Genomic DNA, 11,033 nt, shown 5'->3' with positions numbered 1-11,033 from the left:
GGGGGAGGGGTTAGTGATGGAAAGACTTTTATTAATTTACAATAGCTCGAGCCACTCGACTTATGCTCCTGCCATTCTAGTCCCGGTTCCCACTTTGTTTTCTGCAGTTTTCCAGCAGGTTTTTAAAAAGTTTTATATCACCCCCAACAGCTTTACTACCACCTCTCTCTCCAGGCCACACGAGGAAGCAATGCACAAAATTGTAGTACTTTATTTTGTGGTATACATTAGAAGCATAACCATAATTTAAACATCCTGCCTGTAGTTCTTTTAATAATAGAGTGACCCCAGTCATAACTGTGAACTCTACTCTGTTTGTAATAAAAGGGATATGGTATCTTTTTCTCAAACACTAAGTCAACAAAACTGATGGAGAGCCGACATACAAGACATTTTTATAATAACCATTTAGAAGCAGTTTTCCTGTCTTTAAGGAGCTTGAAGACATTTGAGGGAGCAGGCTATAAACAATGAAATTAAACTAACAATGGATGTTGGCAACTGACCAGTACAAATTGATGGTTATAGATACCAAGTGCTGTAGAATTTCAAGTATATTCTAGAGCAATATACTTGAGAGAAAGTATATACAGAAAATTTACATAAACCGGCTGCGTGGACTTGATAAGGCATGAAGATAGAGTTTAGATAAAATTAAAAGAGGTATAAACATGGTGTAGATATGTCTACACGTCTCTTCCAGTTTATGTAGCACACGGCCTGTGTGTGAGAACAGTGGGAGATAATGTGAAAAGAGGAATGAAGCAGGGCTGATGACAGGGCAATACTAATGCTAGTAACAATAACAATGACAGGAAAATAGTTAAAATGTGGGAGCTAACTTTGACCTAAATGCTATGTTCTAATAACATCCACTTTAATCCTGAGAATGCTCATGGAACAGGTAGTATGATTTTCTAAATCTTATGTATAAGGCAATGGAGGCTTGGAAAGGGTAAATACTTGCATAAGGGCCAAGTTAAAGCCAGAACTCCAATGCAGAGCTCTCCGATGTTAAAGCTTTTTCATTTAGTGAGGATTCACTTGACCATCCACGGAACAACTTAAGGCATCAGGGCATGAGGACACAGCTAAGACAAAAGGAAATTTGTTAAGAGGTTCATTTTGTCCGATGGATATATAGGGATATAGATATATGCCTCAGACATGTCTCAGATAGATATATCTCTATATCAGATAGAAATATATCAGAGTGGGGAGGAGCAAAAAGTCATTTGGAGTATATTGAACTCCCACCTCCTCTTCTTCCACTTTGGCCCTAGAGCTTTCCTGGCCTCCTGGACCTTCCCCCAAAGGGCAGGTACTTTAGTGCCACTGTCGTGGTTGTTCCTGCTGCCTGAGACATACACGTCGTTCTTTCTTCCCCGGGGTGTAAGCATGATTCTCTTTCATCACTTTCAAAGTTTTACTCAAATGTCATTCCTCCAGGGGGTCTCTGTTGACAATTATATTCAATGTAATCAGTGGGGAAGTTGAGATTTCATCCCACGTATTGAAACATCAGAGCCCATGTGCTTCTAACTAATCCACCTAGCAGGGCAGATTGGCGTTTAAAATGCAATTGATACTGGAGGAGGTCCAAGATGGTGGCAGAGTAGGTGAAAACTACACTCACCTATTCCCAGAACCAAACTGGAATTAAACTGGAACAAAAATTAAATTAGATTTTTGTTCGTGACAAAAAAAGCAGCTATACTCCATCATTTTAACATCTCAAATTTTATAAGGTGATAGCAAATCAGTTTTAAAATAGTTTCAAAATTGGGTAGTTTTTAGAAAAATTCAAGTATTATGTGACTAATTTTTACATGATGCACTGCATTACATAGATGTGTTTGTAAAATGCCTGAATGGTTCATTTAGCTTTTAAAATACATTGATAAAGAAAAAACTGTGTGGTATATATTGACTAAATTATAGAACAATCATCTTAAAAATTCCTCAGTGGGATTGATTGTTCTTATAACCAAGGATTTACAGAAGCCACATTGAGACTGGTAGAAAGGACAGACGTGAAAACGGTTGATCCACTCCCATGGGCAGTGGCTGAGGTTCCAGAGGAATATGTCGGTTTCAGGAGGTTCCCCTGAGAAGTCCTGTGTCTAATCCCTAAGCTGGGCTCCACAGCCCAGAGTATCAGAGCTAGAAAGAGGCACCTGCATAATTACCAGCTGTGAAAAGCAGCAGTTTCTGTCCATCAGGGAGAGAAGGCTAGAGACACAGGCATAGTTTTGAAGGGCCAATGTACAAAATTTCATTTGCAGCCATTCATTTTGGGCTTCAGCAAAGGGAGAATGGAGTCGACTAGAGTCATTTGAGGAAAGTCTGGGGTTGGTGGCTCTGGGGAGAGAACGGAAGGGCCAGCTGCCAGTATCCCTATGCTGAGTCATCCCCATACTGCAGAAGCCATGTTGTGTGGATGGAGCATGCCCCTCCATGCAGCATCAGCCTGGGGGACTGCAATCCCTCCACTCTCTGGAATCCCTCTCATCCCATACTGTGGAGCTTACTCCCTACAGTGCACAGACACCGGCTCTTTTAATGACTGAGCCTAACCAGCATCCAGAAAGCAGAGGCAGGCAGAGGTGGGTGTCGGGGTGCATCAAAACATTTGTTGACCTGCCCCCAGGCACAGCGCTGATAAAACCCAGCCTTGGTGCACAACTTGGTCCTTTCTGCACACACAAACCCAGCAAAGGGAGCTACAGACAATGGGTTCCTGGTAGCTGTAAACAGGCTGCCCAGTCACGTGCACTGCACCAGGGTCTCTCCCAAGATGCCTGGAACCAACACACCCAGTGGCCACATTCAGACAACACCAGAACAGGATCCAATAAGTTTCACAAACAGCATATCCAAAGGAAGACCTGGGTTGTGGGTTTGATCTTTGGTCTGGGTACTTTTGATTCCCTGGGCACATACAGAAGGCAACCAATCAATGCTTCTCTCTTGAATTGATGTTTCTCTTTCTCTCTTTCTCTTTTTCTCCGTCTCTAAAAGCAATGAAAAAATGTCCTTGGATGAGGATTAAAAAATGTGTAGACGACATGATCATATTGTCAGAACATTATAATTATTTGAAATGACTTCTGATGAAAGTGAAAGAAGAAAGTGTCATAGCAAGACTGTATTTGAACTACACGAAGAAAAAAACTTGTGATTACAGAAGAAATACAAAATTTTAGCATAGATAATGAAAGCATGGAAACTGTTAATGATTTTATTACCTTGACACAGTCATCAATTCAAATGGGGACTGCAGCCAGAAATTCAGAGAAGACAGGCTCAGAAGGGCAGCAATGGAAGAATTAGGAAAGATCAATGAGAGCAAGATGTGTCATTAGAGTCCAAGGTTAAGATCATCCACATCCTTGTATTTCCAATTACTATGCATGGATGTAAAAGTTGGACATTAAAGAGGATGATAAGAAATAAATTGATTCATTTAAAATCTGGTATTGGAGGGGAACTCTGCAGATACTCTGGATCACCGGAAAGATGAACAAGTGGGTTAAGCCTGAAAACATCCCTTGAAGCAAAAATGACAAAACTGTGTCTGTCCCACTTCAGTAACACCACAAGAAGGCTGGGTTCTTTGGAAAAGACAATAATGCTGGACAAAGTAGAAGGCACTCAGAAACAAGGAAGACCAAATAAAAGATGGATTGACTCCATAGTAGAAGCCATAATCACCAGTACAGGAACCAAGCAGGGCTGTTGAGGACTGGACATTGTGGACATCACTCACCCACAGGGTACCCAAGAATCAGAGCCAACTCAATGCCATGTAATACACATGAGGGTGAAATATCCCATTGAGGAAGGGCCAAAAACTAATGGATCCAATCTAAACAATTAACAAAATCTGTCCATTGAGCTATTTCCTGACCTTTTCCAATGTCAAGGACCTGAACATAGTCATTCCTGTGGAAGTTCTCTGCAGACTCAGATCTTGGACCACTAAGCTCTTCCTGGGATTTTCCCACCCTCTCTAATCCCTCCACCCCAATTTTCCCCTGCTCTCTCCTGCTTCCCCCCTTGCAAGACTGCTAAAGAGGTAGCCCTTTGAAAACTTAATAGTATTGCCACTTCAAGTTCAGTTTTAGCAGAATCTTGGCAAGGCAGAGAGAAATAGATTGTAGCTGGGATTGGAGGATAAGAAAGGTATATTTAGGTGGCCAGATTCCCAACATTTTCCACAAAACAAGGATCTTTTGTTAACAGCAAGGTATTGAGATTAAATAAGCCATGACTTTTTCTCCTCCCATGGATTTGTAAACAAAATAATAAATTATAAAGTGTTTATATTGAGAATGTTTACTTTCAAGTGATTGAAACCCTATATATAGAAATAATTTATAAAATAACTTTTCCTGGAATGATAAAAGTGATTAAAATTTAGTTCAAAGTAAAGATAAGAACAAAAATAGATTTAAATGTTAAACATTGAGAGGGTACACTGATGTTATAAATCACAATGACTTTTACAAGTGAACTTTCGAGCAAAGAAAGGTTAACTTAATTATTCTGTTCTGGCAAGGTTTTTATTTTTTAATCTTAAAAATAGGAGGTTGCTTGGAAATCTAATTAAGAAAAATTCATGGATTACAGAGAAGATGGTGGTATAAGAATAGACATACAAAGATATGTTTTTAAAATCTGACCTCAATGGTCAAAGAAAAATGTGCCTAAAATTATTTTAGTGTCACTGAAACTAAAAATTCTTTCTATGATGTTGAATTGCATGGAAAGTCTTATAGTTAACCATTTTAGACCTACAAAATTGGCAGTTTTATGTGGTTTATAAACTTAAAAAAAATCCCTAAGGAAAATTCTGCAGACATACTATAGTGCATGGTCACATAGGATGGAAGAAAGACAAAACTCATAAGAGAGTAGAGTTATGCATTTTTCTGGACATCAAACGCATTTAATTAGCACCATCATGTTCCTATAGCACAATTATCTTACAATTTCTTAATTATAATTAACAGTAAATTGTGTAGATTATTTGTTCAAAACACTGTGTCAGAAAGGGTATATGCATGCTATGTATTCATGGTTCTTGAGTATGTGAGAATATATTTCCTATATTTTAGTCAAAATATGAAAAATATTTTCCTTCAAAAATATGTAGATAATCTTTTTTCTTATTTAGTAAGTGAGAGACAGACTGATGAGCTAGGTGAGTAAGTAGGAAAATTGTGACAAAGTACTAACAGTAGTCTAATAGAGTTTCCAAATGTCTTTGGGAATCTGGTATTTGTTTCTTTTAAGTGGAGGAATGAAAAAAATATATAATTTTTACATTTATTTTTCATCCAATAAACACTAGAAAAATACTGTTTTATAGGCACAATGTTAGCTTAAAACCCGCATATTCAACACTCATGTGTGTTCTTTTTATCTTAAATTGTTTCCTAATATCTATTGGATATTCTCATTTGGGTGACAGAAAATTAAGACTAAGACCTACTAACATCTTCTCCCCCAAATTTATATCTTTCCCTACAATATAGCTTTCTTCTTTTGCACACAAAATTTTATATCCTAATAGTTTTACTTATCATAATATGTTGAACATTTTACATGTCATCATAGTCCTCCAAAACATATTTAATGACAGCTTAATAAACTACACTTCAAATAATGTACGGTTATTTGCTCAACCACACTTTTATCTATGCTAAAAGTTATGATAAGCTTTTGGATGTAAGTAATTGTTTAACCCCAACGTCTTGCTGAAAGCCACCCAAATTAGCTTAAGGGAAAAATTTAAGCTGCTATAAGAATACTGGATTCTAGCTTCACCACAGATTGAAGAGAAAGGAATACAGGAAATGACTAGAATGCACAATGGAGCGCTCCCAGTAATTGTTCATCTCTGTCTCTTATTTCTGCTGCTCTCAACATCTCTGCCTCTTCCTTCTCTCTCTGCAGACTGACATTCTCTGCTCTTCATTTCACCTGAGGATAATAATCTGGCACAGTTTCTGATTTTTTTCACTTCTTGCACTCAAGTTATCAGTTCAAACTAAACCAGAATTTCTAGGTGAGAAAGATGATGCAATCAACCTAAATTGATCAGTTGTCTATGCGGGTCCAATTGACAGTAGCCAATGGATCAAGGTCCCACTTTTTTTTTAAATCCCATCACCTCACTACCACTACTTCCCCCTGCCTTTGGTAACCTCTTTTGGTGACCACTCTATATCTATGGGTATGTTTCTATTTTGTTTTGCTGATATCTTAAAGAATCCATTCATAAGTATCTTTTTTCTGTGTGACTTAGTAAAATACTGTCTAGGTCCATTCATGTTGTTCCAAATGGTAAGATTTCATTATTTTTTACTGCTGAGTACTATTTTATTGTACATATATCTCATATCTTCTTCATTCATTTGTCTATTGATGGAAATCTAGGTTCTCTCTGTATCTGGGCTCTCATTAATAATGCTGCAATGAAAATAAGGTTGCATACATCTTTTTAAATTAGTGTTTCTGTTTTATTCAGATAAATACACAGAAGTGAACTTGCTGGGCCATATGCCAGCTTCATTTTTAACTTTTTGAGGAATCTTCATACTATTTTCCATAGTGTCTGCAATAAGTTACAATAATGTGTGAGGTTTCTCTTTTTTTCTGCATTATCATGAGCACTTATTATTTGCTGATCTATTCGTGATAGCTACTCTGACAGATATGAAATGATATCTCATTGTCATTTTCATTTGTGTCTCTCTGATGATGATATGTAATGTAAAGCATCTTTTCGTATGTCTATGCCCCATCTGCATGTCCTTTTTTAGAGAAGTGTCTATCTAGGTCCTTAGCCCATTTTTTTAAGTTAATTGTTTCTTGGATGTTACGGATTATTAACTTTTTAAGGGATGTATCACTTGCAAGTATCTTCATGCATTCAGTAGGTTATCTTTTCATTTTGTTGATGGTTTCCTTTGCTGTGGAAACCTTTTTAGTTTAACAGTCCCATTAGTTTAATTTTTCTTTTTTCTTCCCTTAGCCCAAAGAAACACATATAAAAATAAATTGCCAAGAATGATGTCAAAGAATTTACAGCCTGTATTTTTTGGTAGGAGTTTAACAGTTTCAGGTCTTGCATATTAATCTTTAATCTATTTTTAGTTTATTTTGTATATGGTGTAAGAAAATAGTTCAATATCATTTTTTTGCATTTATCTGCTCAGTTATCTGAGACTGTCTTTACAGATAGTATATTCTTGCCTCAACTGTAGATTAATTGACCATATAAGTGAGGATTAATCTCTAAGCTCTCTATTCTATTCCATTGATATACATGTCTACTCCTATGCTAGTGTTATACTGTTTGGATTATTGTAACTCCATAGTATATTTTGATATCAGGGAGCATGATACCTCTCACTTTGTTCTTTCTCATTTATTTATTTGGCTATTGGGTGTGTGTGTGTGTGTGTGTGTGTTCCATATAAATTTTAGGATTAGTTTTAATTCTGAGAAGAATGCCATTGTTATTTTAATTTGGATTTTCATTCATTACCTATATTTTTCCCTGCTTTCCTTTTTGCACTTTTTTCCCTCTGGTGCCTCTTTTTAATTATTAAAAACTCACTTTATTTATTCTTGGTAATTGACCTTCTCCCAGTATAATAATATAAACTAGCTAAAAATTCCATAATTTCCAGATATTTTTATTTTTCCAGATATTTTTTCTTCCTAATCCTCTCCTGGTGATATGTAGTTAAGCAATGGGGAAAAAGTTGGGACAACTATAACTGAACAATAATAATTTTTTAAAAATTATTAAATTTAGTTTATTTTTTAGTTCACTTGTGTCAATAACATGTGCACAACTCTGTCTCTTGGTATATAGCTTCAGAGGTGTGATACAGTAACAAAAAGAAATAGCATCCATGAATGTGTTCTAGTGAACATTCAGAAGATGTGATTTGTAAGTGGGTTATCAATGTTACATGGATGCCTCCAGTAATAATTCCATGACATATTAGAACTCCATGAAAAGAGGTTTGGCTTTAAAAGAATCTAATTGACTAACCAGATAATAATAGAAGTCTGGCTACTTAATAGAATCATAGAAGATTTAAGAACTATTATAGTAATCTCACCTAGATTTAAATATATTTTAAAAAATAGAGAGAAAAGTATCCACCAAAATATGACAATAGACCCAAATTATTGATTGATCCAAAATATTCAATAAACTAGAAAATAATTATTATTGTACAAAACAATTTTATATGTTCCAAGTAAAAAGTATATTTATGTTCCAAAATATATATATTTATATGCTATTGGCAACATTCATTGAAATGTTTTTGTCTTCTGTGACATTGCAACCTGCCAATTTTCTTTTATCATAATTGTCATTATGATAGAGGTCTTAACCTAGGCAGGAATCTGGATGGCTTGTAGGAGGTGTTCTTACACCCTAAGATCTCCTGAGAGCACTGCAGGAAGACCTCTCTATTTACAACTAAGCACTCTGATTGTCACAAGCCCTTTTCTTAACTTCCTTTTCACTCTCTAAAGTACTTACTTCATCTTTATCCTGGCAGAAGTTAACATGTGGCTTGGCCATGCCGTGTGCCTGATCACAATCCTTTCTTTTTCCTAAGTGAGTCTTTTGGGGGATGGAATACCTAGTTGACTTTTATTTACAGTGGACAGTTTATAGTTTTTAGAATTTTTATTATCTTCACTTCACTGGCTCATTTTATTTCTTTTTAATTTATGTCTGGGTGACATCCCCTAAGGCTTGGTCTTTCCACATGCACTGTAAACTCATTTCACCCACCCAAGATCAAGTTTTCTTCCCTTTCCATTATAATAAATGCTATTCTTTCTGGTTTAGAAATCCAATGTCAAATCAAAGATTACATCTATACTCCCTTAATTTCTTTTTTATTGTTTTTTATAACTCTTAGTTGATCAATGATTAAATTGTAAATAATAAGCATTGTGTTGGAAGGCATCATGCTTGTCTGTTTTCCTTTTTGAACCTCATTTGATCCCTGAATTGCAAACATATAGTCTTTTTAGTAGTTTTTTTTTTAACTGCTGTCTAAGGCAATGTATATATGGCAACTGGAAGAAATTGACTATCAATATTGACTTCAAAACTATTTTTTATTGCTTTTTATTGTTCAGTTACAGTTGTCCTGCCTTTTTCCTTTTGCTTTCCCTGCCCCATCGCCTGACTCCTACAGTCCATACTTTCCCATATTGTCCACGCCCATGAGTCCTCTACTCACATTCTTTGACCTGTCCCTTCCCCTTTTTGTCTGCATTATCTCTCTCCCATCTAGTTTGGAGAAATGATGAGAGGTGGATATATTAGCTTGATAAATGTCACTTAGTACTTTAAAGACATGTGGATTTTAAGCCCCGAGGAAAACAACAGGCTTGCAAAAATAAACAACAAAAACAAAAAAACAAAACAAAACCAATAAAGGCTATGACACAGGACAGATAACTAGTCCAATTTAACGCCCACTGACATTTATCAGAAATAACAGAAATTATACATTTATACTCTTCAGAATTTGAAACAAATAAATATAATATGATACTTTTCTACAGGTACTTTGGCTAGTTGACATCTCTCAATTATTTAAATACCTTGAACTTTACTTAGACTTGCAATACAGCCAGCATATGGCCACTTTATTTTTTACAACATTCTGTGCGCTCTAGAAAAGAATGTGCCTTCTGCAGTAAAGTAAATTAGGTAAAGTCAAAACAAAATTCTAACAGAAGGACAAAAGCCAAATCACCTAGAGAGAATGCAAATTAGCTTTTCATCAAGTTTTAATACTACAACTTGGCTGCAAAAAATAGGAGATATTATTAAAGTATTGAAAGAAAGCAACTCTGCTGTAGAATTTATATCCAACTACGATACTATTGAATATTGAGACTATTAAAAAAATTCCCAGACACATTTAGCCTCAATTAGCTTGGTATAGCAATCTAAAACATATACTGAAAATATTTTTAAGAAAGTATTTAAATGAGAAAATCAAATATAGATGGCATGTCAGGAAATATAGGATGTCTAAATCACAAAATGGCTAAATACCTCTTACTTATTAATTTCCTTTTTAATAAATGTTTTATTGATTCTTTACAGTTATAGAAAATATATATACAAATTATAAGTATGTATGTATTAATGACATCACATAATAAAAATTTCAATAGATATCACCATATAAAAAGAAAAGTAGTCTAGAATTTTGCGTGTCATCCTTGCGCAGGGGCCATGCTAATCTTCTCTGTATCGTTCCAATTTTAGTCTATGTGCTGCCGAAGCGAGCACAGAATTTTGAATTAAACGTAAGCAACAACCACCTAGGTCAAAAAATAAAACATTACTAGCAACTCAGGATCTCATTCAACTCCATCTCAGGATAATTTTCTCTTATCTTTTCCAGGTAACTAATACACTGATTTTCAAAAATTTCTATATAATACTCTGTAGGTTTCTATTTTGAGATTTTGTACTCTACTTAGTAGATTGATGAATGAGTGATATTTCTGATTTTATTATTAGTTCCATCTATTTGTCATATTTTTGTAAGCACTCTTTTTTCTGGTAAGTGGAAATACAATTAATTTCCCATGTTATCATATACCTAACTACCTTGTAAATGTATTCACTCATAAAAATAGCTTATCTGTTCTTATTTAACATTTTTGTGAAAAATTAGTTTCATTTCTTACTTTTACATTCTTCTTATTGTTTTCTTGCCCTTTTCACTAGCTATATCACCAAGTTTAATATTGAACAAAACTGATAATAGAAGGTGTAATTTTCTTGTTCCCAGTATCAGGAAGGAAACGTCCAGTCTGTTATGATTAGAAAAGATGTTTACTACATCCATTTGGAGATAGCCTTTAATAAATTAGGTATGTTTCTTCCCATTCATAGTTTTCTGTGCTCCTCTTTTCTATTCCCCTTCTGCTCCTCTGAGTTTGCCAAATTAGTGATTTTA

The 11,033-nt window shown here is 35.2% G+C and overlaps 1 non-coding gene across 1 annotated transcript; it reads right to left on the bottom strand.

Moving 5' to 3' along the window:
* Nucleotides 1–10,249: 10,249 nt before the first annotated feature.
* On the bottom strand, nt 10,250–10,357 carry LOC118980996 (U6 spliceosomal RNA). The gene has a single exon (XR_005065248.1). It is a non-coding gene; the product is annotated as a U6 spliceosomal RNA (small nuclear RNA).
* Nucleotides 10,358–11,033: the final 676 nt, after the last annotated feature.

This window comes from Sturnira hondurensis, unplaced genomic scaffold (assembly GCF_014824575.4).
Source record: "Sturnira hondurensis isolate 20B ecotype Veracruz unplaced genomic scaffold, ASM1482457v3 Scaffold0023357, whole genome shotgun sequence".
Lineage (NCBI taxonomy): Eukaryota > Metazoa > Chordata > Mammalia > Chiroptera > Phyllostomidae > Sturnira > Sturnira hondurensis.
This window is presented reverse-complemented; position numbering and strand designations above follow the sequence as displayed.